Source organism: Tamandua tetradactyla, chromosome 23 (assembly GCF_023851605.1).
Source record: "Tamandua tetradactyla isolate mTamTet1 chromosome 23, mTamTet1.pri, whole genome shotgun sequence".
NCBI lineage: Eukaryota > Metazoa > Chordata > Mammalia > Pilosa > Myrmecophagidae > Tamandua > Tamandua tetradactyla.
Window position 1 is genome coordinate 22,818,700 of NC_135349.1, and position 27,608 is coordinate 22,846,307.

Here is a 27,608-nt window from a genome sequence, read left to right on the forward strand (position 1 = left end):
TGGTGATCCAGACTTTGCATGTCACAACAAAAGTCCATCTATAAAAAGTCAGATCTAGTAATGAATCTGTGTCGCCATAAATGATAGCAACACTTGCTGATGAATCTTTGATTTTGAGGAGGTAATTCCAGTCATCTATAAAATAGCTTCTCTCTGTAACAGGTCTCATTTCCACAAATGCCACACAGACACCATTTCTGTTCATCTCTCCTCTAATTTCTGACAGAAATTGCACACCTTTCATATCTTCTGAGGCAACCAGCCCCACCCATGTCCAGTGGAAATGCAGCCTTAATAACACCATGCCCAGGGGCAGAGAATTATCTTTGGGGGCCATGTGATAGAGTGATGGAAATTGGCTGCTTTTGTTCAGAAAAGGATCAAAGGGGCCATAGGTAAGCTAAATGATGAAAGAAAAAGAGCATAATATCTGACATTAGATGAATGTAAGAATATTGCAGTGAATTCTAATCAGGAAATTTGACAAGCCCTAGTGGGTATTTAATAAAATAAAGAAAGAAAAATTTGCCCATTTCAGTATCATTGCACTATTTCCCTCTGAAAGTTTCCTGGGATAATCACTTTCAATCTGAGACATTTGTTCAGGTACATAGTTTCCACAAACTCCTATGTATTACCTCCCATGAGGTTCTTTAAATATTTGTGCTCCCTTCCCATGGTTTCTCCCCATTCTCTATCCAGATACACACACACACATACACACACACACACACACACACACACACACGTTTCTATATATTAGTTTTACTCCTTGGATTAAATAAACACAGTTTTCTCATTCATATCTCGGCCACCTGAGAATGGCTCTAGGGAAATCAAGCATTTATCTGTTTTCTTCCCATAGCCATCCTCACCTGTGGAAATTTTTAGAGTTCCAGCAGTGTCCCCATTTGAGCAGAAATTGACCAAGTAGTTCCTGTAATGACTGCTACCAACTTGCCTTCTCTTTCACATGAATAATTAGGAATGGTCTTCCCAAGGCCAAACAGCCATATCAGGCAATTCTCCAATGTCCTTTGGTCACTGTGCAAGGCATTATATAGATCAAATCCCAGGGACATGTTGGGTAACAGATGTGGGTCCTTGTTGATAGTCTCAATAGCAAATACAAAGGCCAGCGCATATTGGTAGTGTTTGGAGAAAAAGCTGCATGGAAAATGGAAAACATGCTTAAGGAAATGTCCCAAATCCCATCCTTTGACAATATCCCTAGTCAAGGCTCCAGTGAGTACCTTGGTAGGAGATGGGTGCCCAGACAACTTATTTTATGTGAATCTTAGCTGCCACTGTTCTCACCCTCAGCATTTGGTACTAATATAATTATCAAAAAATTTTATCCAGATGCCCAAAATTTAGTGCTAAGTTTTCTGAAGTGGGAAGTCAGTACCCATAATAGCATGTGACTAAAAAGTTATAGATCATATTTGTGGTAGATTTTTAAGTATATTTTAAAGATTTCCATCTTGAATCAAATGCAGATATGTTCTTTTTTACATTCATAGTACTTCAGAGAGTGACCCATGTTACATACCCGGTTCTAGGGCTCAGGAATAATGAGATACATTCTGTTTACTGTCAATGGAACTATGATAATTCATGATGAAACATAAGATACTATGAGAAGTGGCTGGGAAGGCAGAGAGGAAAGGCAGAAGTAGGATGAAACAGAGCCCTGCGAAAGGCTATTCATCAGATGAATCTCCTCAGAGACTCAGGGATCTACAAATCTAGAAGTCAGGATAAAGGGGCAGGGTTTCACAGTTCTCATAGATGGGGTGTTTGGGAGAGAAACACGTGAGTCACTGAGAGAAGTACAAGGAGGCAGACAACATGTGACGATGCTGAGCTGTGCCTCACGGGTATGTAAGAGATTGAGGGATGTGGCTTCTCAAACTTCATGACAAGTAAAATTAAAACATAATTGTTCCCTATTTAAAAATGGAATTGAATTGAGAGTTCAAAAACAGGCCCTCAGACTGTGGTCAATTGATTTTTGATAATTTTCCAAAGTCCACACACCTGGGACAGAACAGTCTGTTTAATAAATGATGCTGGGAGAACTGGATGTTCACATCTAAAAGAATGAAAGTGGACCCCTCTCTCAATCCCTAATCAAAAAGTAACTCAAAATGGATCAAAGACCTACATATGAGTCGGTAACATAAAACAGTTGGAGGAAAATGTAGGGAAATATCTCCACTATCTAATGATTAAGTTATAGTTTCCTAAGCCTTATACCCAAAACACGAGCAATAAAAGAATAAATAGAAAAGTGGGACTTTCTCAAAACTGAATGCTTCTCTGCTTCAAAGGACTTTGTCAAAAGGTGAAAAGGTCTCTGACTCAAGGGGAGAGAATATTTGGAAACCACATATTTGATAAGAGTTTGATATCCAGATTATACAATGAACTGCTACAACGCAACATAAAAAGAAAAACAACCCAATTTAAAAACAGGCCTGGGTGGGCCACAGTGGCTCTGCAGGCAGAGTTCTCACCTGCTATGCTGGAGACACAGGTTTGCTTCCTGGTGCCTGCCCATGCAAAAAACAAAACAAAACAAAAAAAAAACAGCCAAATCTTTCTCCAAGCCAGCTCTGCCAATGAACTCACTACACTCCCCACTACATGGGACATGCCTCCCAGGGGTGTAAATCTCCCTGGCAATGTGGGGCATGACTTTAAGGGATGAACTTGGCTCTGGAAAGGTGAGATTGAGAATGTTTTCTTGACCAAAAAGAGAAAAGAAATGTAACAAAATAAAGTTTCAGTGGCTGAGAGATTTTAAATAGAACTGAGAGTGATTCTGGGGGTTACTCTTATGCAAGCTTCAGCTAGATATTGCAAATTGCCACAATTATGCTAAGCCGTAATCAACAGTATTCCTGAAACCTAAAGATTAACCTGGGCTCTATCTGAGACCTCATAAGGTGTTTTTTTGTAAGTTTGTTGTTTTCGGAAACAGGAGTCCTTCAGATTATTCCAATTCCAGATAAACCCTGAAACACATAGGTACCAGTCTCTCCAAGAACGTCAATCAGTTCCCTCCTCTACCCCATAAGGTCAATACTCCTTTCCAGCACAAAGAAGTTAAAATGGTCATTTCCCAGATATCCCTGAAGATTGAGAAAATGATCAAATGAGGGGGAGGAGAAATTAGGATTTGACAAATGATTATGATTGCTGACTCTGTATATAGGTATTTCTTTTTACTTTCTTGTGTATTAAAATAGCCAGAAAGAAATATCTGAAATTGTGAAACTGTAGCTCCAGCAGCTTTGATCTTTGATAATGATTGTATAACTGTATAGCTTTTATCATGTCACCATGTGATTGTAAAAACCTTGTAACTGACACTCCCTTTATCCAGTGTATGGGTAGATGAGTAATAAACTATAGGCCAAAAATAATAATGGAGACATGAGCTGTATAGGATGTTTGGGTTTTCTTTCTTTCTTTTTACTTCTGTTTTGGAACAATGAAAATGTTATAAAATGTATTCTGGTGACAAATTCACAATTATGTGATGATACTGCAAGCCATTGATTGTACACTTTAGGTGAATTATATGGTGTGTGAATACATCTCAATAAAATTGCGTTAAAAATGGAATTAAGACATTGTGCTTTTTAAAAAGGATTATGTGCCCTAGAAAAGCCATGTTTTAATCCAGATACATCTTGTGCTCTCTTAATCCCTATTCAGTACTGTAGGTTAGAAGCTTGGTTGTCTCCATGGAGATGTGACACACTCAGTTGTGGGTGTTAATCTTTGATTAGAGGGAGATGTGATTCTACCCATTCCAGGTAGGTCTTGGTTAGTTTACTGGAATCCTTTAAAAGAGGAAACATTTTAGAGACACCAGATTCACGAGAACCACACAAACCGTGAGAGCCCATGCAGCCAGAGACCTTTGGAGATGAAGAAGGAAAACGCCCCTGGGGGCGCTTCATGGAACATGAAGCCTGGAGAGAAAGATAGAAGATGTTGCCATGTTCACCTGTGCCTTTCCAGTTGAGAGAAAAACCCTGAATGTCATTGGCCTTCTTGACCCAAGATACCTTTCCCTGGATGCCTTGGATTGGACAATTCCATAGACTTGTTTTAATTGGGACATTTTCATGGCCTTAGAACTGTAAAGTTGTAACTTAATAAACTCCCCCTTTTAAAAGCCATTCTCTCTGCCTGCCCATGCAAAACAAAACAAAACAAAACAAACAAACAAACAAAGCTATTCTGTTTCTGGTATATCATATTCTGGCAGCTAGCAAACTAGAACAGACATGAATAGACATTTTTTCAAAGAGGAAATGCAAATGGTTAAAAACCTCAAGAAAATATGTTTATCTTCACTAGCTATTCAGGAAATACAAATCACAGCCACAATAATAAACTATTTCATATCTTTTAATGTGGCTGCTATTAAACAAACAGGAAACTACAAGTGTTGGAAAGGATTTGGAGAAATAGGAACACTTATTTACTGCTGGTGGGAATGTAAAATGGTATAGCTGGTGTGGAAGACAGTTTTGCGGTTCCTTTGAAAGCCACAAATATAGTTGCTGTGCAATCCAGCAATCCCACTACTTGGTTTACACTCCAAAGAACTGAACGCTGGAACAATAATAAACATTTTCATGCCAATGTTCTTAACAACATTATTCACAATTGACAAAAGATGGAAAAACTCCAAATGTCAATCAACCTATGAATAGACTGAAAAACATGGTATACGGTCTATACACACGTATGATGAAATATTATTCAACAGTAAGAAGGCATGAAATGCTGAAGCTCCCAACAACATGGATGAACCTAGAGGACATTATGTTGAGTGAAATCAATCAAACACAAAAGGACAAACATTGCATGATTACACCAGTATGAACTAATTATAATATGTGAATTCATAGTAGACATAGAATGTAGAATATAGGTTACCAGGAGATAGAATGAGGTTAGAAAATGGGGAGTTGTTTAAGGTATACAAAATTTTTAATCAGGTTGAATGTAAATCAGTGGAAATGGATAGAGGTGATGGTAGCACATTTTTGTGAGTATAATTAGTGGTGCTGAATTGTGCATCAATATGCTTGACAGGGGGAGTTTACAGTCATATATGTCTTCAGAAGGAAAGCCAGAGGTTAAAACTTGGGACTGGATAACTCAGAAAATCTTGTGGTGAATGATGACTGTGATTAACTGTACAAATATAAAAAAAATTCTTCCATGAACTAGAACAAATGTTCGAACTATTCCAAGGAGTTAATAATTGAGTGGTAAATTGGGAAAAAATCACCCATTTCAAACTATGGACTACAGTGCACACTAATGTCTAAATATTCTTTCACAAACAGTAACAAACATACCACAATAATGCTAGGGATCGATTAATGGAGGGGTGATAAGGGATATGGGGTCTTTTGGGTTTTCTCTCCTTCTCTCTCCCTCATTTTTTTTTTGAGTAATGAAAATGTTCTAAAATGGATAGAAGTGATGAATGCACAATTATGTGATGATACTGTGAGCCATTGATTGTATACTGTGGATGGATTGTGCAATGAGAGACTATATCTCAATAAAATTACATTTAAAAAGAAAAAAATAGTCTCTCTGACCAAAGAGAAGTCTGTAATTCTTGCCTGGTATGAGCAATTTAATGGTAAAACAGAGTAGTAATGTAACTATTTTAAGCCTCTCATCTAAGTTGTTTTTCCTGTTATTTACATATATGTATTTTTACTTCTGTGGGTGTTTACTTAGGGGCATCTAGTGATTTGCCAATATTTTTTGTTGGACATTTTTCCTTTCAAGCATGCTTCTCTGAACGTATTCTTTTTTTCTCAAGTATATACTTTTGAATTTCTGGGTGCTTGCAGCTTTCATGTTTGGTAATTTTCATAAAAACCTTTAAGTGATTAATTTACTTTTCTGTATCTTCTTGGGTATGATTTTTACTTCTTCATGTAGTCTCTTGTCTGGTTTGGAAAATGACCAGACATTAGCTATGCAAATATTGTCTCTCAAATATGTCCTCTTCTTGTTTCCATATCTGCATCTGACTGATTTTTTTTTAATTTGGCACAGTCTTCTTCAACTTAAAAGCTTCTGCCAATCAGTTTTTTAGTTCTTTATAAATTTTTATTTTGTAGTTTCTAGTCGGTGCCAAATTCTAATTCCTTTTAATTATCCTCCAATTTATTAATTTTCTTTTCAACAATATGTAATCTCTAGTAGAATGCATTATATGTAGCTCAATATTTATACTTTATTTCTAAAGATTTTACTTTTTTAGGCAAACCTTGTTGATATTTTTGGTGGCCTCTCCATGCTCATAATTGTGATTCCATTTTGTTCTTTATTAATTTTATAATAGTTTATTTTAGGGGTCTGGTTTTTACAGCAGCTAAGTCTGTGGGATCTAAATATTTATTTTTAAACTGAGTTTTATTTATTGTTGCTTATATGCTTATGTCTGTGGAAACCATTAGCAGATTGTGAGTTCAGGCTTGTTTGCTTTTAAACTGTGCATAATCTGGGCCTGTGTTGAGTATGTTTCTCTATAGGGGGTTTATATTGCATTCTGCTTTAAGACAGATGTCATATTAGCCAAGGTTGATGCCAGGCTCTGACAGTGCCCCAGACTTACCCTCTCTAACCTCAAGAGGCACAGGCTTTCCTCTGCTGTGCCGTTAACCTCTCCCTCTGGAAACACTAATAGTTCAGTGTTCACATTTGAGTTTGTTCAGTTGTTCTTTCTTATTTTTGCCCCTGGATATGTATTTACTTGGTATGATACAAAAAAATATATTAAAATTTAGGATTCCTACAAGACATAGTTGAATTTTATTAGTACCTTCATAGAATACTGTATGTCATACAGTATAACATGGAAGTCTCACATTTCAGAGCTATTTTTTCCCCACATGTGTGTTCTCTATGTGAGAAAAATATCAATTTTTACCCTCTGGCAAAAATCACTTCTTCGGTATTTTACAAAATAAGCTGTGAAATGGAATATTTCCTCCACCAGGTTTCATTGAGAATTTATAAATTTATTTTTAAAATGGTTTCAATAAATAACATTTTTGAGGAATTGATTAGATTTCAACAGGAGCTAAAGTTTAGAAAATAGTGTTGTGTCAATGTATTTGTCGTGGTTTGTATAATAATACTGTGGTTATATAAGAGCATGCTTTTTAAATAAATATATTTTGCTAAGAAATTTTTTTTAAGAAATAGCTGCATTTTACTCCAAAATTATTCAGAAAAAATTAGAGGATAGTGGAAAGGAAGGAGGAAAGCCATGACAGCTTATTTAATTTCTCACTAAAGCTAAATATAGAGAAATAAAGAGTAACATGCAGTAAAGACATGTAGCATATTTTAAAAGGCTACACACTATATATCCTTGAGGATACATTTTTGACCTGCATTTTTAAAACATTGAATGCAAATAGCTTCAGATTCAGCAAATATAAATGAGCCATAGATAGTAAGATAATTACTGATGGTATTCCATAGCAGCTTTTACCAAAAGAAGATGTCACACAAACAACATTATGTATTTCAAGGAAGAAACTAACAGAGGCAAAGGAGGTTAATTCATAAAATGTGTGCACGCAGTATCACAGCATCAACACATAAAACAGAACATTTAGAAACACAAGGACACATGGAGGAACCTAAAATCATATTGAAAGAACTACACTTCTTTCTCATGTCTCAGATAATTGAGAATAAATAAATCATAATAAACAAAGGAATTTAGTATACTTGTTCATATTTTTCCTTTCAATTGCTTATTTATCTCAAATGTCCAAAACTATAAGGAAACTGTATATATTTAAACAAATACTGCTTGCACACTTGACCAATAATATGCTAAATTGGCTTTACAAGAAGACAATCAATCTTGGGAACTATTCAAATGGACAAATTCTTAGATGCACCTCTAAAAACATTCAATAATTTTCTTCCAAAGTAGACAATCACCAGAAAACGTGCAGTTAAGCTCAAAACTGGTGAACAAATAAAAGAGTTGTAACTCAAAGTAATTTTCCCAAATGACTCCTTGAATCACAGAATATATCAAAACAAATATTTGATTCAGATTAATGATCAATATAATTCACTTTTAAACAGGAGAGACAGATAAGTTCATGGAAGGGTAAAAAGAATAAAGAAATAGACCAGTGAAATAAAAAAAGGAATTTGTATATCATAAGAAAGCACTTAAAACACTAGAAAGAGGGTAAATTTTTCATTTAATGTGAAATTTAACTCTTTGGGAATATGTGATCAAGTTATATATCTATTCACAATTTAGTAAAAGGTAAAATCTAGGTGGTCTAAAGAATTTTTATATTCATAAACTTAAAAATTGTGGGTGTAATGACAAATGCAGGAAGAGTAAGGGAAAATGAGAGAGAGATAGGACTAATCTGAAAATAGATTGTTTTGTTTCTTCAACAAAACAGAAGGAAAGTTTCCTATAGCCACCATCAATCTGGTAAAATATTTGCAACGCATTTGGAGTTCAATTTTTGTTAAGTATAGAAAATGCTCTTGTAAAGGCAAGTTAAACCAGCCATTAGAAACACTGACAAAGGGTATAAAAAGGCAAGTCAGAAAAAAACAAAGGCCAAAACTCACATAGGCAAATTGATCAATCTAAATATTAATAACAGAAGCACAGAAAATGTAACAGAAACAACTGGTCTCATGCCCTCTGGTAGGGAGAGTGTAAATTAGACCACACCGAGAACATAGGAGAAGATGAATATAAGCATTAAAACATATAAAGACTTTCATCAGCTCTTTTGTTTCTAAAAATTTATTTATTCTAATCAGAGATTTATTGAAAGATATCTGTAAAGGAAAGTGCTCACATTGATAATACAGAAAATTTAGAAAAAATCTAAAATAGTAGATTATTCTAAGCCTGTAAAATATAAGTATAAAAAGTAGATATTTACTTCTCATTATAGAAATATATAATCAATATTATGATAGGTAAGGATAGCAACTTAAAGAATAGGGAGATTTTAAAATAAATTCTCATTGCTATACCATATAGGAAGATTTAAAGATCTCACTCAGTAGTAAACACGATCTTTGGAATGCAGACAGGCAGAAGATACACATATCTCTGAATAAGTTCTCTTGTGAAGTCCTGTGGGTCCCCTAAGTTTTTCAACATGTAAACTGATCACAGAAAGAAATTCAGTCTTTCACATTGTGTCTTGGAAAAATGACCCGTCCTCTAATCTTACGTGCCTTTTGCAACTACAAAAGTTAAACAAGAACCTCTTCCTTCAAGAGATTCAAGAACACATTTCCTGACTTACATTCACTCAGATCCTGAAGCCAACACAGGTCAACAGTGAATATCAACAGCACCAAAGAACTGGGAGCTTAAATATGTATAAATTAAATACAGCATTAGACATGTGCTGAAATAAAACCTACTTGATGAAACCCCAAAATAAATTCCAATCCCCATTGTCCCTAGAACAGTAAGTGAAGCTGAATTAAATTGAAGGGAAAGAATCTACTAAATTAGACATATTGTATCCAGGGCTGGTTATCAGGAGCCGGGGCTTTGCAGCCCTCTTGGCACAAATAAATAAATAAAGGTACTTTGCAACAAAACAGGTTTTTGCTATAGGAATCCTTTGACACCAATAGCTTCTCCACAGGATTATTAGCAATCTTTCCATTCAAAGAAATGTTCACACATTCCCAGTAGACTGTAAAGAAGAGTAGTTGCTGTGGCCTCTGAGGCTCAGCTTCAGCCCACACCCTGTGTGTCTGAGGGCTCTCACTTACCCCTCCCCTGGGGATCCCTCCATTGCCTGGAACAGCCATGGCAGGACAGTGAGGTCAGGGACTGTGGAGGCTGGCTGAGTAGCAGGGAGGAAAGAGATGTAGGAAAGACCTTTATCAGGTGAAGGGAAGGCCAAAGAAGATGGAAAAGAAACCAAAGGGAAGAAAAGGGGATTTCTCACTTCCAGTTTGAAAAGAGAGACATCAGTAAGATGATTCAAAATACATTAGTTACACACAACAACAGAGTATGGCAGGGTTCTGTAATTTAGACCACTTTGAGCATGTGCAAATGACACAGATCTCATTCATCACCCATCACTCTCAGGCAGAGAAAAATACAAAAAAGCAGACACTTACTCTTGGAAATATACATCTGGGCTAGGATGGCCATAAAATGACTTCCATTCTTTTACAAATGTATAAAGGGGGAAAAACCTACCAACAATCAAGTCTCCATCCCTGTGCACACTGGGCTTCATTTTCATAAAGCAGAGAGGATTGTCTAAACTGTACCCACAGAGTAGAAACTGCAGGAACAGGAGAATAAAAATCAGAAGGAGCATCATAGAAGCAGCTCCAAAAAAGTCAGACAAAGCTCTTAGTCCTTGATAAAGCATGAAGCAGGCAGGGCTAATATGAAACCAGCCACCTCCAACTGGGCTACAGAATGAAAAACAGGGACTAACTGGTGTGCTCCTCCCTGGTGGGTAAGCACCATAGAATGGATTCTTGCCCTTTCTAGGACTAGAATAGTCCTAAATGCAAATAAGTGAATATATATGGGTGTACATATATATGGATAAAATAGATAGAAATGCCCTTAAACCCCTCATTGTCAGTTATAGGAACATCTGACTACTTTTAGCCAAACCACTGTCAATCCCTTACAGAGAATGACGGTCTGGGGAACATTTCTTCCCTGGGGCTCTGCATCTGAGGCTCTGTGTCCAGGTGAAAAACAAATGGAAAAACATGTTTGGTGATCAATTTCTCCAGCCACTAGGCCCTAAAAAGGAATAACAAAATCTTAGGGACCAACCCCCTTGAGACAAGTATCTTCCCCAACCCATGCCAATTTGCTAGTGTCACAGAAGGAGCCACACTTAGAGTAAAACATGGTAGGATGACAGGGCCAGCATGTGCCCTGTCCATAGGAGGATGTACTGAGTCCCAAGCAGTAGGCCCTCCAGAGGTCAAGGTGGGACAGGGCAGTCTGAGAATCAGGCACAAATCACACTCTGTGGGAAACACGTAATCCTTGTTACATAATGCAAGCATTGTTGCCTCAGATCCTTGGGCCTGAGCAAGTGACAGTACTGACCAATTTATCAGTCAGGGGCGAATCACAGAGTTAAACAACACACGTATTTGCACAGGGATCTCACTACATATATTATTACCTATAATAAAAGATTGGAGGAATGGGAGATTTGTTTGAAAGAAGTATAGAGAACATTAAAAATGTAGAAATGAATAAAAGGAACATCTACTAACCCTATGACTGAGACTACTCTTTGCCACCTATGGCTGAGATCCAGACCTCATTGTGGGGTGCACCGCCATGGTTCATTGAGTGGCTGAGAATTCACTGGGAAGTGGTGCTGGTGGAACTTGCTAGAATTGGTGTGAAAATAGCTGTTCAAGTACCTATTTTAAATTTGGGGGGGTATACCTACTAGTGGGATTGCTGGATCATGTGGTAGTTCTATAACTAGCTTTCTGAGGAACTGCCAAACTGTATTCCAGAGCGGCTGCACCATTTTACTTCAACACTATAAATCAGTAAGTGTTCCTATTTCACCATATCCTTTACAACACTTGCTATTTTCAATTTTTAAAGTAGCAGCTATTCTAATGGGTATGAAATGACATCTCATGTGGTTTTGATTTGCATTTCCCTGATGACTAATGACGTTGAGCATATTTTAATGCACTTTTTGTCCATTTATATTGGGTTTATTGTATATTTTGTTAAGTTGAAGGGTTTCTTTATATATTCTGAATATTACTCCTTTATCAAAAATTTGATTTCCAAAATTTTCTCCCATTATATAGGTTTTCATTTTACTTTCATGGTAAAGTACTTTGAGAACCAAATGTTTTTAATTTCTATGAGTTCCCATTTATCTAATTTTTTCTTTTGTTGCTTGTGTTTTGGGTGTAAGTAAGAAACATTACTTAACATAAGGTCCTGAAAGATGATTACCTACATTTTCTTCTAGTAATTTGATTGTTTTAACTCTTATATTAATGTCTTTGATCTATTTTGAGTTGATTTTTGCAAATTGTGTGAGGTTGGGTCCCTCTCTTTTTTTTTTGGAAATTGTGATCCAGTTTTCTGAGCACCATGATTGAAGAGACTGTTATCTTCCAAAGGAGTTGTCATTGACACTTTGTCAAAAGTTGCCAAAAAACTGAGGGTTGATTTCTGAGCTCTCAGTTTTAATCCATGAAGCTATATGTCTGTCCTTGTTCCAGTACTGTACTCTTTTGATTACTGTAACTTTGTGATAAGTTTTAAGGTTGAGAAGTATAAGCCCTCCAAATTCATTCTTCTTTTTCAAGATGGTTTTAGTCATTTTGGGCACCTTACCTTTACATATAAATTTGATTCTTGCTTTTCCATTTCCGCCAGGCAGTTTGTCAGAATTTTGATTGGGATTGCATTGAATCTATAAATTGATTTGGATAGTATTGTTATCTTAACAATATCTTTCAAGACATGAATATGGAATATTCTTCCATTTATTTAGTCTTTAGTTTCTTTTTATTTATTTATTAAAATTTAAAAAATATATAATAACAAACAAAAAAATCCTTAATATATGATCATTCCGTTCTACATCTATAATCAGTAATTCATCAATATCATCACATAGTTGTATATTCATCATCATGATCATTTCTTAGAACATTTGCATCAATTCAGAAAAAGAAATATAAAGACAACAGAAAAAAATTCATACATACCATACCTCTTACCCCTCCCTTTCATTGATCACCAGCACTTCAATCTACTAAATTTGTTTTAACCTTTCTTCCCCCTATTATTTATTTTTATTGCATATGTTTTACTCATCTGTTGATAAGGTAGATAAAAAGAACATCAGACACAAGGTTTTCACAATCACACAGTCAGTGTGAAAGCTATATCATTATACAACCATCTTCAAGAAACATGGCCATTGGAACACAGCTCTACGTTCTCAAACAGTTCCCTCCAGCCTCTCCACTACATCTTGACTAACAAGGTGATTTCTATTTAATGTGTAAGAATAACTTCCAGGATAACCTCTCGACACTATTTGGAATTTCTCAGCCATTGACACTTTATTTTGTCTCATTTCACTCTTCCCCCTTTTGGTAGAGAAGGTTTTCTCAATCCCTTGATGCTGAGTCTCAGCTCATTCTAGAATTTCTGTCCCATGTTGCCAGGAAGGTCCACATCCCTGGGAGTCATGCCCTACGCAGACAGGGGGAGGGTGGTGAGTTTGCTTGTGTGTTGGCTGGAGAGAGAGGCCCCATCTGAGCAATAAAAGAGGTTCTCTTGGGAGTGAATCTTAGGCCTAATTTAAGAGACTTGGCCTATCTTTTGTGGGGTTAAGTTTCATATGAACAACCCCAAGAATGGGGGTTCAGCCTATTACTTTTGTGGTCCCCATTGCTAATGAGAATATCAAGAATTCTCCACTTGGGGAAGTTGAATTTTCCCCCTTTCTCACCATTCCCCCAAGGGGGCTTTGAAAATACTTTTTTACTCACTGTTCAAAGCACTCTGGAATTTATTGGGGCATCACCCTGGACAAACATACAAAATCTTTTGCCCTACTCAAGATTCCATTTACTTGTGGTGTTCAATTAAGCTGTCCACATAAGTTAAATTAGGAACTGCACTAACCAAAATATAAATTTTGTACCAAACAAGGATTTTTTGCTTTAGTTTCACACATAAGCTAAAATTTTAAAATATCAATTACCATCTATTTTCAACACCCTTCAGTAATGACATTCCTTTGTTCTTCCTCATGCAAAAACATTTCTAAATTTGTACAGTTAGTCACTATCATTATACACTCCAGGCATTCCTAGATTTTATCATTTCAGTCTTTATGGGCTATCTTTCTTTCTGATTTCATTTGTGCCCCCAACCCTCCTCCTTTTATCATTCTCACGTTCATCTTCATCCAGTGTTCTAACATAATTGTATTACAGTTAGGTATTATTGTGTACAGGATCACACCCCCAAATCAGTAGTGTTTCTATACACAAACAAAGAATAATTGAAAGAAGAAATCATGGAAAAAGCTGGTCATAATAGCAACTACCACTGGTGGCAGAGTTCTTTAGTTTCTTTTAGCAGTGTTTTGTAGTTATGTGTAAAAATCCTTTACATTCTTGGTTATATTTATTCCTAGATATTTGATTTATTAATTGCTCTTATGACCAGCTTTTTCCATGATTTCTTCTTCCAATTCCTTCTTTGCTTGTGTATAGAAACACTACTGATTTAGGGTGTGATCATGTACCCTACCACTTTGCTGAAATAATCTATTAGCTCCAGGAGCATTTTGGGGGATTTTTTAGGGGTTTCTGTATATAGGATCATATCATGTGTGTTCTAGTTTGCTAACCACCAGAATACAATACACCAGAAACAAAACAGCTTTTTGAAAGGGTAGTTTGATAACTTGCAAGTTAACAGTTTTTAGGCAATGGAAATGAACCAATTAAAGCAAGTCTATAGAAATGTCCAATCTAAGGCATCCAGGGAAAGATACCTTGATTCAAGAAGACCGATGAAGTTCAGGCTTTCTCTCTCAAGTGGAAAGGCACATGGCGAATGCAGTCAGGATTTTTCTCTTGACTGGAAAGGCACACGGCAAACACAACATCATTTGCTAGTTTTCTCTCCTGACTTTCTGTTTCATGAAGCTTTCTGGGAGCCATTTTCCTTCTTTGTCTTCAAAGGCCACTGGCTGGTGGACTCTCTGCTTCTTGTGGTTATGTCATTCTGCTCTCCTAGAATCTCCCACAGTCTCCAAAATGTTTCCTCTCTTATAGGATTCCAGTAAACTAATCAAGACCCACCCAAATGGATAGAGACATATCTCTACCTAATCCAGCTTCACAACCAGTCTTGATTGAGTCACATCTCCAAGTAGATGATCTAATTAAAGTTTCAAACGTACTGTACTAAAAAGGGATTAGAAGAAACTATGGCCTTTAAAAAATGGAATTAAAATTAAAACATGGCTTTTCTATGGTACATATAGCCTTTCAAACTGGCACAATGTGCAAATAGGGAAAGTTTTATTTTTTTATTTCCAGTTCAAATGCCTTTTATTTCCTTTTCTTACCTGATTGCTCTGGAAAGAACTTCCACAATGTTGTATAATAGTGAGTATACTTGTTTTATTCCAGATCTTAGAGGGAAAACTTTCAATTTTTCATGATTAAGTAGCATGTCAGCTGGGGGATTTGCATATATGCCTTTAATATTGTTGATGAAGTTTCCTTCTATTCCTAGTATTCTGTTTTTATCAAGAAAGAGTGCTTTCCATTTCTGCCTCAATTGAGATGATCATGAGGTTTTCTCTTTCATTCTGTAAAGTGATTTTCTTATGTTGTACTGACCTTGATTACTTGGGATAAATCCCACTTTCTTATGGTATATTATTCTTCTGATATGCTGTTGGATTTAGTTTGCTAGTATTTTGTTGAGGATTTTTGCATCTATATTCATAAGAGATATTGATCTGTAGTTTTCTTTTCTTGTGGAATTTTTATTAGGCCTTAGTATGAGGGTGATGTTAGCCTCCTAGAATGAGTTTGGGAGGGTTGCCTCTTCCTCAATTCTTTGCTCTTTATGAGCAAAATTGGAATTAAATCTTCTTGAGATGTTTGGTAGAATTCCCCTGTGAAGCCATCTGGTCCTGGGCTTTTCTTCAGTAGGAGGTTTTTGATGACTGATTCAATAGCTTTACTGCTAATTGATTTGTTATTGCATTTATAAGAATTTGTCCATTCCATCTAGGTTATCTAATTTATTGGCATAAAGTTGTTCATAGAATCCTCTTTAAGTTCTTTTATTTCAATTGGGGTTGGTAGTTATGCCCCCCTTTGTACTTCTGATTTTATTCTTCTGATGCTTATTTGCATCTGCTCTCTTTTTTTATTAGTATAACAAAGGTTTGTCAATTTGATTGCTCTTCTCAAAGAACCAACGTTTGGTTTTGTTGACTTTTCTCTATTTTTTATTGTGTTTTCTATTCATTTATCTCTGCTCTAATCTTTGTTATTTCCTTCTTTCTGCTCACTTTGGGTTGAGTTTGCTTTTCTTTTTCTAGTTCTCATGGTTTTGAGGATAGGTTCCGATTTGATATTTTTCTTTCTTTTTAATGTAAGCATTTAGAACTATATACTTCCCTCTCAGCACTGTCTTCTCTGCCTTCTGTAACTTTTGATATATTGCATTTCCATTTTCATTCCTCTTAAGATATTTTCTAATTTCACTTCTCATTTCCTTTTCAATCTTTTGGTTGTTTAAGAGCCTGTTTAATTTCCACTTAATTGTGAATTTTCCATTTCACCCTGTTATAAATTTCTGGCTTCATTCCATTGTGCACAGAGAATGCACATTGTATGATTTCAATATTTTTGCATTTATTGAGACATTTTTTAACCTTACAAGTGGTCTACGCTGGAGAATGATCCATGTACACTTGAGAAGAATGTGTATTCTATTTTTGTTGGGTGCAGTTATTCTATAAATGTCCATTAGGCCTAGTTGTTTTAGTGTATCATTCAAGTCCTATACTTCCTTGTTCATCTTCTGACTAGATGTTCTATCCATTATTGTGAGTGGTGTGTTAAAGTCTCCTACCATTAATGTAGAACTGAAAATTTCTGCCTTCAAATCTGTCAATATTTTCTTCATAGATTTTGGGGCTTTGCTGTTAGGTGCAGACATATTTATAATTGTAACATCTTCTGTTCAATTGTTCCCTTTATCAGTATATAATGACCATCTTTGTCCCTCATAATGGTTTTTGATTTAACATCTATTTTATCAGATATTAGTATAGTCACCACAGCTCTGTTTTGGTTACTACTTGTGTGGTATATTTTTTCTATTCTTTCCTCTTCAGCCTAATTGTGTTTCTTGCAGATAGCATATAGTTGGAATTTGCTTTTTTGTTCATTCTGCCAATATTTGCCTTTTGACTGGAGTGTTTAATCCATTTCCATTTAAAATGACTAATGATAATAAAGGATTTTATTTTGCCATTGTTCTATATAGCCTTGTACATTTTATACCTTTTCTGGCTCTAACTTACTTAAAATCTACTTTTACATTTATTTTCTTTCTTGTGTTGTACCATATTTAGTGACTTCTCACTTCTTCTATCTGGTTATATTTTTCATCTATGTCCTTATGGTTACCACAGAAATAACATTTAACACCATAAATATATAACCATCATATTTGGTTTGATACTACTTAACTCCAATAGCATGCACATATACTTTTCTTATACCGCTCTGCATCCCCCATCCTTTTATATCTTTGCTACCACTTATATATTTGTATGTTGAATTCCAAAAGTGTAAATTTATCATTATTTTTATTCATTTCCATTTTAGCACCTGCAGGATGTAAGGAATGGAGTTACATATGAAATAATGCAATATAATAATACTTGCATTTATAATTACTCAAATTACCTTTAGTCTGAAGAACTCCCTTTAGCATTGATTCTAAAGCCAATCCGGGGATGATGAATTCCCTCAGCTTTCATTTACCTGTTAAAGTACTAATTTCTCCCTCATTATTAAAAGAGAGTCTTATTGGATATAAAATACTTGGCTGGCAGTTATTTTCTTTCAGATCTTTATGTATTTGAAGACACTGTCTTCTTGTCTCTCTGGTTTCTGATGAGACTCCCAAACTAATCAGGATTCCCTGTACATAACATGTTGCTTTTCTCTTGCAGCTTTCAGAACTCTTCTTCTACTTTGCATTTAACAGTGTAATTAATGTATAACAAGGTGTATTTTTCTTCATGTTTATCTTCTTTGGTGTTCTGTAAGCTTCTTGAATGTACATATTCACATTTTTTCCTATGTGTAGGTAGTTCTATGTCATTATTTCATTGACTATTCTTTCTGTACCCATTTCTCTATATTCTCCTTTGCAAATTCCATGATTAATTTATTGGCAGGCTTGAGGGTGTATAAAGTGGTCTTAGACTATTTTCACTTTTAATTTTTCTTTGTCTTTCTGCTCTTCAGCCTCTTTTCAAATGTCATTTCTTTAAGTTCACTGATTCTTTCTTCTGCCAGCTCCAATCTGTCTTTGAATCCCTCAGGGGAATTTTTCATTTCATTTCATTAAGTCTATGAACTTAGATTCTCATATAATTAAAGAATTCTTGATATCCTTTAATTATTTCTCAGTACTTTCCTTCATCTCCTTGAGCAATTTTAAGATCATTTTTTAAAGGCTTTGTTTGTATTTTCACATTTTTATCTTATTCATTGTTGTTTACTGCATTTTTATCCTTTACCTTTGGATGGCCATTCAGCTTCTTTTTCTTTTTTTTTTTTTTTTTTTTTGTCTTATGCTCTTTTTTTGCACACTGTACACTTTAATATTTTAAAATGCTAACTTTGGGATTTACTCCATGGAATGTCTGTTTTTGGTTTTGTAACCAGCTGGTGATAAGATTTTTTTTTTTCATTATTTTCATCCCACCTATTAAGGAGGTATGCCCATGCCAAACACAGAGTTAGGGGTTTCCCATGTTTTTCTGGGTCTCTGTCTTGCCATGTGCTTTAGGTGTTTTGAGATTCCTTTTACAAGAGTTTGGTTGTCTTCTAAGTTGTCCAAACACAGGCCTCCCTCTCCTGGTAGAAAACTTTTATGGTGCCCCATTATTATACTCAATGATGATCCTGCCAGGCACAGAATGAGTTGCTCTTTAAATAGGGAGAAACTCTCAGCCAAAGTCTACAGAGAGTCAGCTAAGTCAGTAAGCAGGTAGGAATGGCAGAATTTGGGGCCCCTAAGAACAACCACTCCTTCAATTTTCTTCCCAGGGATGAAAACTTGAAGACCAGAATCACAGTGAGCATTTAGTCAAAACAATGGAAATAGCCATCATAAATATCATGCCAAATGTCACTTGTTGGATTATGCAGGTGGCTATGTCAGGATGGCCAATGAAGACCAAGAAGTAGAGGAAGCACAGGATGAACAAGTTGAGCAGGATGCAGCTCTGAGTCCATTGTTGGCATTGACTATGGGAATGTCTCAGTGTTCCACAAAGATTCCCAGGTCTGCAACAGTGAGGAAAGAGAAGAACAGAGCTATATACCCGGAGGTGCCCCCAAAAGGTCCCCATAAGCCAGGAAGGTCACGGCTTTCTGGAGGCAGTGATCTCTCAGTATTTGGATATTGAGAGTCTCAGCTACAAATCTGATGAGAAATAAAATTACTCACTAGAACTTTAAAGAATCATGATTAGAATTCATTTTCATAGACTGTTCTGTGATGTTTGGCAGTGACCCACAACATTAAATCAAGGTTCTCTACTCTCAGTGAAAATGTAGAGGAATTACCAAGAAATCCTGATGCTTGAACTCAAGGACTCTAAATGAAAGAATGCCGAGCAATAACAGGACTGACTGGAGTGAATGGGAATGCCACATGCTGAGATCTAGGCTCTGAAGCTTTATGGTGCTTAGAGCAGAAATGTTCTGGGTGCTTGAATCAGACAGAAAGTTCGATTTGGACCTATATGTTCCATAATTCTAATTTGTTGAGTAATTTAATTTCTTTGAAAAAAAATTATCTATCCCAAAAGCAAAAAAAAAAAAAAAAAGTATCTCCTGTTGCTTCCTATGAAACGGAGCTTGAAGGATATTAAGGAATGATGAGAAAGAAATAAAGAGACAGACAGGATCAGGGGTCTGAAGCTTAACTTTAACAAACAACAGACAACTTTATTCTTATCCAGATCATGCTTATATGCTGCAAGGTGACAAAAGGCATGCATGCATTTCCTGAGGGAACAGAGAGCTTATCTTTCAGTTCTCTCTTCCTTCAGACTTAACATAACCATTTGTGGTAAGCATTCTCTTCCTCCCAGACTGCTCTACATAACAATCTCCACAGTTTACTGCTGCCACCCTCAGGCCAGCTGCTTCCAACAAATTCTGCAGGTCTTATTTTAACCTTTGGCTCCTACAATCTCCAAATAGTCTTCTTTTGAAAATTTATATAAATAACATGGAAAGGTATATAACAGAATGAGTTCAATGAAGACAGATCACCATCACAACCTTTTATCCTAAGTATCAGCATATGATCCACACTTTTTAATCTACCTATCAGTAACTGCCGCCTCTTTATCTACATCTCTTTTCTCTTATGATTCTCGTTATCTTTTCATCTGGCTCCTCTTTTTCATCTACTTTCTTTTCCATCCTATTCTCCTCCATTATGATCCTTACAACCTGTGATGGTTAGGTTCTGGTGTCAACTTGGCAAAATCATTATTACCAGTGGCCTGGTCAGGAAAACACTGGCCTGAACATTGTTGCAAGGATATTACATGGCTGGTTGATAAATGGAAGGCTGGCATATTAAGTCATCATTCAGCTGATTGCATCTGTAGCTGATTAGATCTGTGATAAACAAAGGTGTATCTCTCAAAATGAGATAATACAATCAGCTGAAGTTTTTTAAGGAAGAAGAGACTCATTCACTGCTTCTTCAGCCAGTGTGCCTCTCCTATGAATCCATCTAGTTCCTTCATTGGAGCCACCAGTTCACAGCCTACCCTATGGATTTTTTTTTTTTTTGGTATTTTTTTTTTATTAATTAAAAAAAATTAACAACATTAGAAATCAATCCATTCTACATATGCAATCAGTAATTCTTAATATCATCACATAGGTGTATGGTCATCATTTCTCAGTACATATGCATCGATTTAGAGAAAGAAATAGCACGACAACAGAAAAAGAAATAAAGTGATAACACAGAGAAAACACAAATAAAAATAAAAAGTACAAAAATATATAAGAGAAAGAAAAAAAAACAAAAAAACAAAAAAAAACTATAGATCAGATGCAGCTTCATTCAGCATTCCAACATAATTACATTACAGTTAGGCAGTATTGTGCTGACCATTTTTTTTTAGACATCATACCATTCTACATATGCAATCAGTAATTCTTAACATCATCACATAGATGCATGATCATCGTTTCTTAGTACATTTGCATCGGTTTAGAAGAACTAGCAGTATAACAGAAAAAAATATAGAATGTTAATATAGAGAAAAAAAATAAAAGTAATAATAATAAGAACAAAACAAACAAAACAAAACAAAACAAGAACCTATAGCTCGGATGCAGCTTCGTTCAGTATTTTAACATGATTACTTTACAATTAGGTATTATTGTGCTGTCCATTTTTGAGTTTTTGTATCTAGTCCTATTGCACAGTCTGTATTCCATCAGCTCCAGTTACCCATTATCTTACCCTGTTTCTAACTCCTGCTGAACTCTGTTACCAATGACATATTCCAAGTTTATTCTCGAGTGTCGATTCACATCATTGGGACCATACAGTATTTGTCTTTTAGTTTTTGGCTAGACTCACTCAGCATAATGTTCTCTAGGTCCATCCATGTTATTACATGCTTCATAAGTTTATCCTGCCTTAAAGCTGCATAATATTCCATCGTATGTATATACCACAGTTTGTTTAGCCACTCGTCTGTTGATGGACATTTTGGCTGTTTCCATCTCTTTGCAATTGTAAATAACGCTGCTATAAACATTGGTGTGCAAATGTCTGTTTGAGTTTTTGCCTTTAATTCCTTTGAGTAGATTCCCAGCAATGGTATTGCTGGGTCGTATGGCAATTCTATATTCAGCTTTTTGAGGAACCGCCAAACTGCTTTCCACAGTGGTCGCACCATTTGACATTCCCACCAACAGTGGATAAGTGTGCCTCTTTCACCGTATCCTCTCCAGCACTTGTCATTTTCTGTTTTGTTGATAATGGCCATTCTGGTGGGTGTGAGATGATATCTCATTGTGGTTTTGATTTGCATTTCTCTAATGGCCAGGGACATTGAGCATCTCTTCATGTGTCTTTTGGCCATTTGTATTTCCTCCTCTGAGAGGTGTCTATTCAAGTCTTTTTCCCATTTTGTAATTGGGTTGGCTATCTTTTTGTTGTTGAGTTGAACAATCTCATTATAAATTCTGGATACTAGACCTTTATCTGATATGTCGTTTCCAAATATTGATTCCCATTGTGTAGGCTGTCTTTCTACTTTCTTGATGAAGTTCTTTGATGCACAAAAGTGTTTAATTTTGAGGAGTTCCCATTTATTTATTTCCTTCTTCAGTGCTCTTGCTTTAGGTGTAAGGTCCATAAAACCGCCTCCAATTGTAAGATTCATAAGATATCTCCCTACATTTTCCTCTAACTGTTCTATGGTCTTAGACCTAATGTTTAGATCTTTGATCCATTTTGAGTTAACTTTTGTGTAGGGTGTGAGATATGGGTCTTCTTTCATTCTTTTGCATATGGATATCCAGTTCTCTAGGCACCATTTATTGAAGAGACTGTTCTGTACCCTATGGATTTTTGACACTTCTATTCCCTTGGTTGCATGAATCTCATGTTTGTAGATCTCTCCTGTTGGTTCTGTTTCTCTAGTTGTTCTAGTGTGCTAGCTTCTGGAATGCAATATACCAGAAAAAGAATGGCTTTTAAAAAGGGGATTTAATAAATTGCTAGTTTACAGTTCTAAGGGCAAGAAAATGTCCCAATTAGAAGTCTATATAAATGTCCAATCAAAGGCATCCAGTGAAAGATACCTTGGTTCAACAAGGCCAATGAAGTTCAGAGTTTCTCTCTCAAGTGAAAAGAACTTGTGTTCACTGTGTTCATGGTGAACACAGTCACAGTTCCTCTCTCATCTGGAAAGGCACATGGTGAACACAGTCAGGGTTCCTCTCTCATCCAGAAAGGCACTCAATGGACACAGCATCATCTGCCAGCTTCCTCTCCCAGCCTCTGGTTTCATAAAGTTCCCTGGGAGGCATTCTCCTTCTTCATCTCCAAAGGCTGCTGGCTCATGGACTCTCCATTTCATGGTGCTGCAGCATTCTCTGCTCTCTACAAATCTCCTTCATTTGCCAAAATGTTTCCTCTTTTATAGGACTCCAGAAACTTATCAAGACCCATCCAAATGGGTGGAGAAATGTCATCACCTAATCCAGCTTAACAACCACTCTTGATTAAATCACACCACCAGGGAGATGATTTGATTATAGTTTCAAACATACAGCATTGAATAGGGATTATTCTGCCTTTATGAAATGGGATTTTGATTAAAACATGACTTTTCTAGGGTCCATACAGCCTTTCAAACCAGCACACTAGTGAACCCTGACTAACATAGCTTGGTATCAGGAGTGGTTTCTGAGAAACTGAAACTTAAGAATGGGTTTTTACAATTGGTTTCCTATTCTAACTAGATTCAGAAGCTCTAATGACTCTGTTTCCATTAATCAAGATGACACTGACAATCCATGGGTGACTTGGTAAAAGAGATACTCAAAATATCACCATTAGAGTCTACAAATTGCATGCTTACACAAGGCAAGGCTTGGATATACTGGATACAGTGATGAGGGAAAGGTATGAGCTGAAGGCTTCAAATTTGAAACTTCAGTGCCATATGAATGATGTAAAATTTCCAGGGGTGCCCTGAAAGAAAATCTTATTTCCTGTGGTTGCAGACTTGAGATCTCTAAAAACCATACACAAAGCCTCATTTGATGCTTAGGAAATTTGCAATGTATACTAAAATCTCAATGTTGCAGGGTGCCTGCTGTTAAAGTAAGGGCTTTGATTGGAAAAGAATAGGATCTTGAAAGGCAAGATGGTGATATTTGGCTTTATAATGGTGGCAATGGGGAGACAGGATCCCTGGAATCTGCTAAGCCTTTGATAGATAGATCCATAATGGACTGCCCTGAGGAAAGAGTTTCCTGACCTGCAGTCTGCCTTGAGGAAACAGTTTGTCAGCCTCCAGTCTCCTTAGAGGAATCTGCCCTCTAATCTCCATCTAATGAGGTTAACCCTTCAGTGACTGCTAACCCTGTAACCATGGGGAAACAGCCCTCATTCCTCTGTCCAGAATGACTAATCATGTTTCAGCAGATGAAACTGCAACAGAATGCCCCAATGTAAATGGCTTAAAAGACACTGCTATCTCTTTTCATGTCCCACCTCCAATACCCCTCTTTTCTTCATACCTAAAACTGGACTAAAGTCGCCACAGGCCCTGAAAGGTGAGGTACAAAGTGTGACCCATGAGGAGGTATACTATACTCCAAAAAAACTGCATCAGTTTTCCAATCTATATAGACACAAATCATGGGAATATATGTGGGAATGGATATTAAAGGTGTGGAATAATGGTGGAAGGATATAAAGTTGGCTCAAACTGAATTTATTTACATGGGCCCACTGAGCAGAAATTCTGCATTCAATGTTGTAGCTCAAGGGATTAGAAAGGGCATTAGCATTTTGTTTGGACGGATGGCTGAAACATGGATCAAAGGTGGCTGACATTACCTGAGGTTGAAATGCCAGAACTGCCCTGGTATAATGTAGATGAGGGGATCCAGAGGTTTAGATACATTGGAATGTAAAAATGGATTTATCATGGAAGATCTGCTCACACACCTCAGGAATGTCCAGAGGGCACATCTTTCACCAGATCCTTGAGGAATAAATTTGTGAGACTAGTTCATCATCCCTGAAGAGGTCTGTTGTCACCCTTCCCTGTAGGCCAGATATTACTGTGGGAAATGCTGTCACTGAGCTGGAATCTTTAAACACCATGGGGATGATCAGATCTTGAGTTGGCAGAAGCCTGTGGCAACAGTTAATCACCATGTACAAGGTGAGCATTTCCACCATAATGGACAGCAGACTCAAAGCAGCAGTCAAAATAATCTTACTCACAGAGACTTGTGGCATTGGCTAAAATATCATGGGGTAACTACAAGTAAAATAGATGGGCAGTCTACTAAATTATTGTTTGAGCTATTGAAGCAGAAGAATTCTAGGTAAAGTGAACAGTAGTCTAACTTGAATTACAAAAACAGAAAGTCACAGTCCCTTAATCTATTACCAGACTTGAGACAGGTTACAGACCCAGAGCCCTCAAATGAGGGCAGGGCCGGGTATCTTTGGGGAAGGACGCTTTTACACTGCCCAAAATTTGCATTGTTAACCTTCCTCCAAGCCTTCACCAAGGAGACCTAAGGCCTTTTTCCAGGTGACCGTGAGGTAGGGAAAAGGAAATGATCAGATAATATGTGGATTACTAGACACTGGTTCAGCAGTGACACTAATTCCAGGAGATCTAAAATGTCACTTCTGGTCCAACAGTCAGAGGAAGAGCTTATGGGGGTCATATGATTGATGTAGTTTTAGCTTGGGTCTGTCTGACAGGTCCAGCGGGTCCCTGGACCCATTCTGTGGTCATTTCTGCAGTTGTGCATAATTGAAATAGACATATTCAGCAACTGGCAGAATCCCCACATTGGTTCTCCAACTCATGGAGTGAGGGCTATTATGTTAGAAAAGGTCAAGCTGAAGCCACTAGAACTGCCCCTACCTAGCAAAATAGTGAATCAGAAACAATATCATATTCCTTGAGGGATTGCAGAGATTAGTGCCACTCTTAAGAACTTGAAGGACACAGGGGTGATGAATCCCACCACATCCCCATTCAGCTCTCCTATTTGTCCCATGCAGAAAACAGATGGGTCTTGGAGGATGACAGTGGATTATCATAAACTTAACCAGGTGGTGACTCTAATTGTAACTGCTGTCTCAGATGTGGTATCATTGCCTGAGCAAATCAGCATATCACCTGGTCCCTGATATATAGCTATTGATCTGCCAAATGCTTTTTGCTCAATAGCTTTCAGTAAATACCACCAGAAACAGTTTGCATTCAGCTGGCAATGCCAGCAGTATACCTTCACTGTCCTGCCTCAGGAGTATATCAACTTTCCAGCCCTATGTCACAATCTTGTCCACAGGGAATTTGATCATTTCTCCCCCCCTCCCCAACAAGACATCACACAGGTCCATTATATTTTTACTATCATGTCATTTGGGTCTAGTGAACAAGAAATAACAACTACTTGAGGTTTATTGATAAAGCATTTGTGGGTCAAGGGGTGGGAGATAAATGCAACAAAATTCTAGTAACCTTCCACCTCAGTGAAATTTCTAGGTGTTTAGAGGTTTGGGGCATATCGAGATATCCTTTCTAAGGTGAAGGATAAGCTGTTGCATCTAACCCCTCCTATGACAAAAAAGAGGCACAATACCTAGTTGGCCTTTTTGGATTTTGGAAACAACATATTCCTCATTGAGGCATGCTATTGTGGCCTATTTACTGAGTGACTATTAAAACTGCTAGTTTTGAGTAGGGGCTGGAAGAAGAGGAAGTTATGTGTCATGTCAAGGCTGCTGTGCAAGCTGCTCTGTCACTTGGGCCATAATATCCAGTAGATCCAATGGTCCAGAAAGTGTCAATGGCAAATAAGTATGCTGTCTGGATCTTCGGGAGGTCCTTATAAGAGAATCACAAAATCCCCTAGGATTTTGGTGCAAAGCCTTACTGTCCACTGCAGATAACTACTCCCAATTTTAAGAAACAGTTTTTAGCCTGCTACTGGGCCTTAGCAGAGACTGAATGCTTAACCACACACCACCAAGTTACCATGAGACCTGAGTTGCTTATCATGAGCTGGGTGTTGCCTGACTCACCAAGCCATAAAGCTGGGCAAGCACAGTAGCACTCCATCATAAAGTGGAAATGGCATATTTGAGATAGGGCTCAAGCAAGTTCTGAAGGCACAAGTAAGTTACATGAGGAAGTGGCCCAAATGTTCATGGCCCCCACTCCTGACACATAATCTTCTCCTCCCCAGACCAGAGCTATAGCTTCTTGGGGACTTCCTTACAGTCAAGTGAGGAAGAGAAAACTCTGGCCTAGTTTACAGATAGTTCTGCCAGATATGCAGGGACTACCCAGAAGTGGACAGTTGTAACACTATAACCCCATTCTGGGATGTCCTTAAAGAGCAGTGGTAAGGGGAAATCCATAACAAGATAGCCCAATGAGTTGATGACTTTTAAGAAGAAAGAAAGTTTATTTCACTGCTTTTTCTGTCAGCGAGCCTATTGTGTGAAGTTGTATAGACCTTTCATTGGAGCTACCAACTTCATAGCCTGCCCTATGGATTTTGGACTCTTCCATTCCCATGGTTGCAGGAGACACCTTTATAAATCTCTTATTTACTGACCTCTCCTGTTGGTTCTGCTACTCTAGAGAACCCTGACTAACATGTCTTCTCTTTCCCAGACCAGAGCTATGGCTTCTGAGAAGTTCCTTGCAGTCACTTGAGTGAGGAAGAGAAAACTCAGGCTTACTTTACAGATAGTTCTGCATGACATGCAAGGACCACCCAGAAGTGGACAGCTGCAACACTACAACCCCATTCTGGGATGTCCTTAATGGACCATGGTGAAGGCAAATCTTCCCAGTGATCAAAACTTAGAGCAGTGCACCTGGCTGTTCATTTTACTTGGAAGGAGAACTGGCCAGAGGTGCATTTGTATACTGACTCATGGG

The 27,608-nt window shown here is 37.1% G+C and overlaps 1 protein-coding gene and 1 pseudogene across 1 annotated transcript in view; both read left to right on the top strand.

Moving 5' to 3' along the window:
• Positions 1-27,608, top strand: part of LOC143667193 (uncharacterized) — a 68,341-nt gene that overhangs the window by 28,580 nt on the left and 12,153 nt on the right. The gene's annotated exons all lie outside the window — the stretch shown is intronic.
• LOC143666717 (vomeronasal type-2 receptor 116-like) overlaps positions 19,068-27,608 on the top strand; it is a 53,632-nt pseudogene continuing 45,091 nt past the window's right edge.